Raw genomic sequence first — 6,855 nt, forward strand, 5'->3', positions numbered from 1 at the left:
GCATATTTCCACAAGTCAATCTTTCAAACTCATATAATTCATCATGTCATCACATATAACACATATGGATATAACACGCATCATATGACTTTCTATAATATTACAATTGTGACAAAAGTCTAACATTGCTACTTATGCACAGTTGACTTTCAAAAAGTCAACAATTTATCATATGAACTTTCGACTTAACCTCATACATCCATGTCATTATAGTAGACTATACTAATGACACTATATACATTTCATACTCACGATGCAATAAGCATACAACCACATGATCATCTAGTTATATGCACATACCAAACATATTTAATTTCGTTCATTCTAGTAACATAATTCTACAACTAACACCATGACCTATGCTTAACAACCCAACATCATTCTAACTTCATCCTGCTCTAATGATCTCATATGCTTCACATTTAGTGTACTTTTACTTATCAATTTTGATTAAGCAATTATTCAAACATGTAGTAAACATCATACCACTCCAACATAGAGTACAATATTCTAATGCATACTTTTACCAAATAACATGGCCAACCAAATCCTACATGAATTCCATCTAAAAATATATTTCTCATGTTATTTATCATCAAATACATCATATCCCCATATTATACGATTTCATCCATTACTTGCATACCATTTCATCTATTAATCTCACCTAGGCATTTTATCAAACACTTGGTGTGCATGCCACAATTTATGCATAATGTACAAGTGTTTCATACTTTACTTCCTACTTCATGCTTTCATTCATCAATTAACACAAAAACATCAACAAATTCATATCACATTCAATCTACCTAACAAGAACGCATTACATACAACATAACACAACAAGATTTGAACAAGGATTGGACTTGGGTGATCATTCAAGTCATCATCCTTACCAAAACAAATGGGTTTCACCTCTAAACATCAAATTAACCCAAACAATGCATAATCTATGTTCTATATGATGATTCTAACACATACTCATGCTCAATTTCATACAAATTCACGGATTAAAACATAACCCACTTCATAAAAGATCACCAATCTTAGTTTTAAAACATACCTTATGATCCCCTTGCTAAGGTGATCATTAATTCATGTTCGGTTGTGAATTTGAGCTTTGATTCACCCTTTAATTTGAAGCTTCTTGAAGATCTAGGGTTTGAACTCCTTGTTTTTCTCCAGAACACTCCACGCACACACACACATATGATGTGTGAGTTATGTGTTTAATTCTTTGTTTTATAAAACCTTAGTTTCCCATGTTACAATTTAGCCCCACGTGTTTGCCACTTAAACATAATTGGCACAAACTTTCGTCATTTAATAGTTTTGACTACCCATTTAACTAGGTTAAATAGCCTAGTTATTTATTTCATGATATGTCCTATAGGAATATACGAAAAATATAAACATTCGGGTTTTAAAATTTAGGTTTGCGTGCCAAGTATGATCATTCTTTCATTCAGTTACTTTATATTTACTTGCTTAGTCTGTAATTGCTTACACATTCGAATCTTTTCATTCATCATGTTTCGAACCCGTCGCGCGGTTTCTAACATATCATTCATACTTTTATTACTTCTTGGTTTCAAATCCGTCTCGCGGATTCTAACATATCATTCATGCTTTCATTCCTTTCATGTTTCGAATCCGTCTCGCGGATTCTAACATATCATTCATACTTTCATTCCTTTCATGTTTCGAATCCATCTTGCGGATTCTAACATATCATTCATACTTTCATTCCTGAAAGTCTTACATTTATCTTCACCCTCACGTCCACCTACTTCCTAATTCTAAATGACATACCTGTAACAATTATCACGGTCTCACGAATGTCATATGTTTCTTGTGTACTAGCCAGGTACACAATCCACATACTAGTTTCGTGTCTTCGTGTAATCGCCACCTTATGTCTGAAGAAATAAGTTTCGGCACGTGTAACGTTTTCAACTCTTCATTACCATTCCATTATTATATTTCATTCAAAATTTTCTTTCACTTGCTAGATCATACCATTACGTGTGCCCACATGTTAAATTTACGTACCTGGGGTCACTCTTATTACATGCCTTGACGTCGGTCCTAGACCGCATTCACGGATCATCCTTTCCAAGCAATCATGCTTACCTTACACATAACATACTGTTAGTTTTCTTCAAATGCATACTTAAGTACATACTTACCTTTGCTTCTACCCTTAGATCTTGATCGAGTCTCGGATTGTACGGGTTCCTTGTCACAAGAGCACATAGGTTTGAGTTCAAGTATTGTCACACCCTGGCTTTGCGGAAGCGTGGTTAATTTTGGTGTGACTTCTTAATACCATAGCTTAATCATAACAAGCTATATGAATTAAAATATGCAAGATCATCCATTGATAATAAAAATATTAAACATTGTCTTAACGGGTTATCACCCAATAACCATAACCTTGTCTTAACATTACAACCATAAACATAACATAAACATGATTCAAGGACTGTGACTTGTCCAGGTAAGAGTCACATCCCCCGAACCCTGGATGACCTTGAGCCTAATGCAGCGGAAAACAAGCCATACCGCGCCAGATCGTTAATTTCCTGAAATACATGTAAGTTGAAAAATCAACAATAATGTTGAGCGAGTTCATGCGAAAGTGAGTAAATAAACCTTTATCTTTATCAAAAATCTGGTATGTAGCAAATAAGGAAAAAGAGATCACCAATGGTTTGCAAGGCCATTGATATGTGTGAAGTGCAAGTAGGGATGACTCAAACCTAGCGGATTTATGCGTCGGGCACTAAGTCACCCCGAGGTCCGTTCAGCTGGACCTGGGGCTGGGCTCGCTACACCCAGATAGATCTACCGCTCCTGTCCCTCGGTCCTACTATGAGGATTAATGGCCTCAAGTTTCCGCCTACCCACTCACATGATCTAAGTAGTAAACCTTCTTACGCTAACCATACCATGTATCAAGTATTCATAATCATAGTAACATGTATTTCACCCCCGCAGTTTATAAAACTGAAAACAGTTAAGAGAAAAGGGGGACATGAACTCACAGTGAGTGCGTCACAATACCAAGTAATCCAAATGTCCAACTGCTGTGCAACGACCTACATGTGCTAATTCTATTAGACGGATGGCCGTGCTTTAGTTTTATAGTTAAATTTTCAGGAAACAGTTAGACAACCGTTCCGCGTATATACTTGGTAGAAAACCTCCTTCCCAAGGATGGGGGAATTAATACATGCGTGTTTATAATATTAAGTCTCACTTAATATATTTTATTTCTCATTCCAAAATATAATTATTTTTCTCAAAAATAATATATTTTCTCTTTACATAATACTTTCCAAAATAATACGTCGACAAGATACGCATTCGTGAATATTTCCGTATAAAGTGTAAGTTACGTTTTGGCGATTTAGTGGTAATAGTAATTACCGTTGTAACTTATATGTTTGTCGTGTAAGCGTTGGTATTACTCTGGGTTTGACAAAGTTTGTAAATATTATTTTTACTCCAAAAATAATATTTATATATTTTCACAAAATAATCATAAACAGTGTGTGAAAAATATATTTACCGAATAAATATTTATCACGTTTAGTTTTGTGAAAATCCCACCTCCGAATATTTGTGATAAAGTCATGGCGAAATATATTTTGTAAACATTTCAAAAATAACTCTAACACTTGTAAATAATTCTAAGTGTTAGATTTTAGAAAAATTTCGCCAGAGTTTCCCTGTAACTAACTGGAGGTGGCCACGCTTTCAAGCGTATCATTTTCTTTTACAAATCACTTCAACAATTTCTTTAAATCAACCAATCAAGTTCCGATACTTCAAACCAGTTTCAATACATCAAATTTGTAGACTAGTATGTAAAATCGCATTATTACATGAACTTGTAATTTTTCCGAAAATCGTAATGTAGATCACTTTATATTTAGTGGATCTATGTATAAAATAAATTAGTCTTGTAAAAAACCCCGTTTTTAGAACAAATCTTCCTTTACAACTTCCCGACAACTTTTATAAAAATTGTTATTTTGTCGGACCTTTCGTTTCACAAGTTTCTATACACTTGTAGTTTAAAAATCATCTTTGTTAGCATGTTATCCAACTTATATAAAACGTGATTTTCTCGACACCTGGTTCTACGAATGTACCACTTATACATACGTAGATCGGCTCGTTTTAAATACTATTTTACATGTCAAAACACTTTTACACAAGTTCATGTTTCCCGTGTGGTGGAGTTTCACCTTTTAACCCTCGTACCGCTAGAAACAAGCTTATGTTAAGATACATGATCTTAACAAAGTCGGGTTAAACGATGATAAGAGCCACCACATCGTAGATCGGGCCTCAATAATCAACATATTCGAATACTACGACTTTTACACGCGTTATGAGCTTTTAACCAACAATATTCGAGTTTTAGTAGCCTTTAAAGATTTAAAAGATGGGTTTCCGACTTTTAACCGTTAAAAATCCTTTTAACCACTTTAGATACGATCAAGAGCGAGTTTTGAATGTTATACCTCTAGCTCGGGGCTAGGGAAGATCTTTGGCGAAAATGGCGTGGATAAAAGCAAATGAACGAGGTCCTTCAACTTCCGCTTGCTTCAAGCTTCCTCGTACGTGACCCGAATACCTTGTATGTGCTTGGAATGGCAAGACAAGAACTCGAAAATGGTGGTGGACAAGTGTGGGTGTTCGGCCGAGAAGAGAGGAGAGGGCAAGAGAGAGAGTGTGTTGGTGAAATGGATGGCAAGTCTTGTGTATGTGTGGGGTTTTTTATAGACAAAATTTGGTTCATCGTCCAACGGATTCTTATGCTTTCTAGATATCCACAATCAACAATTAAAATATTCAAAAGTGTACTCCTAGTTCCATTAGAATGGAACCGGCCTAAGGGGGGGGGTACCCGGTTGGATCTTGATTGTTCAGTTAGAGTTCAGTTACATTAAGTTGGTTACTTTTAGAGATTAACCCCGTTAGTTGTTTAATGCGTTATAATGCGGGTGTTTAGGGTAATCAGGGACCCTAACTGGCTCAGAAAAATACCAATAATATTTCTGGCAATATTTTTATGTTCCGGGTATAGTCCGGTTGTTTGGTTGGATAGTAATCCGTTAAAGCGCTTAAGTAATCTTTTAAGCGTCGTAATTAATATTTTTTTTAGCGACACAATTTATTCTGCAAAGTGTCAGGAATATCTTCTCATGTTTTGGCACTTTATTAATTAGCTAGAAGCTAGTGTGTTGATAAAAATGCTGTGTTTTGTGCTTAGAATACGTTTTTGGCACATCCAATCTCTATATCTTATTCCTAGAGACGTAGTTATACAACCCTTGTATCCCTACACACACTATGGGTGTAGTAAAATATTTCTGGCTCATTCAGGCCTTTAGAGGCAGTGTCTGCCTGATGCTGGCTATATCAGCATGTCAAATAGGTTATCCGTTCAAATGCTACTGTGCTTTTGTGCATCATGTTTGTCACTAGAGTTCAGTAAGTAATAATGTAGTGACGGAAAAATCAAAGTATGATGCAGATATGTACAAGTATCAACAATCAAGTAGCAGTTTATCAGAAATCTCAGTTAAGCACAGTAATTAGGCAACAATTAATAGTTAATTAAGTCGTACGGATACCTGGTTTAGTGAGGGTTGTCACATTCTCCCCCCGTTAAATAAATTTCGTCCCGAAATTTTAAATTCTGCTTGTAGAAGCAGGGTTCTCAGGAAATAAGTGGGGGTATTTCTCCTTCATTCGGTCTTCACGCTCCCAGGTGAACTCAGAACCATGTCTAGCATTCCAACGAACTTTGACGAGCTTGACACTGCTCCGGCGGGTCTTGTTAACTTTCCAATCCGTGACCTCGACAGGTTCTTCAACGAAGTGGAGCGTGTCGTCAATATGAATTTCGTCGGTAGGAATGGCAACGTTAACTTGAGTTGGACTTCTCTTCAGATTGGATACATGAAATGTATCGTGAACATTATTCAGTTCGGCAGGTAGATCCAACTTGTATGCTACGGTCCCAATTCTTTCCAAAACCTTGAAAGGACAAATGTAGCGTGGATTCAACTTCCCACGTTTCCCAAATCGTGCCACACCCTTCCAGGGTGATACCTTCAACAAAACCATATCCCCAACCTCAAACTCCTGAGGTTTCCTTTTCAGATCTGCGTAGGTCTTCTGACGGTCACGAGCCGCACTAATGCGATCTCGGATTTGCGCGATCTTATTTGTAGTTTCCTGAACTACATCGGGACCTACCAATTGTCTATCACCTGCGTCAGACCAACAGAGCGGCGACCTGCACTTGCGCCCATATAAAGCTTCGAATGGCGCGGCACCAATACTGGTGTGGTAGCTGTTGTTGTATGAAAATTCAACCAGAGGTAAATGCTTATCCCAGCTACCGCCTAAATCCATCACACATGCTCTCAGCATGTCCTCCGATGTCTGAATCGTTCGCTCACTTTGACCGTCGGTCTGCGGGTGAAAAGCTGTGCTCATATTCAGCTTTGAGCCAAAAGCTTCCTGAAAGGATTGCCATATCCTCGATACGAACCTCCCGTCTCTATCAGAAATAATCGAGAGAGGTACTCCATGGCGTGTAACAATCTCTCTCATGTAGATTTCAGCCAATTTGCTTGTATGATCCTTCTCGCGGATAGGTAAGAAGTGTGCTGACTTCGTTAAGCGATCCACTATCACCCAGATAGTGTCATGGCCTCTTGGCGTTCTTGGCAACTTCGTAATAAAATCTATAGAGATTTCTTCCCACTTCCATTGGGGAATTTTTGGTTGCTGCAGAAGTCCCGAAGGCTTCTGGTATTCCGCCTTAAC

The sequence above is a fragment of the Helianthus annuus genome, chromosome 12 (assembly GCF_002127325.2).
Source record: "Helianthus annuus cultivar XRQ/B chromosome 12, HanXRQr2.0-SUNRISE, whole genome shotgun sequence".
Taxonomy (NCBI): Eukaryota; Viridiplantae; Streptophyta; class Magnoliopsida; order Asterales; family Asteraceae; genus Helianthus; species Helianthus annuus.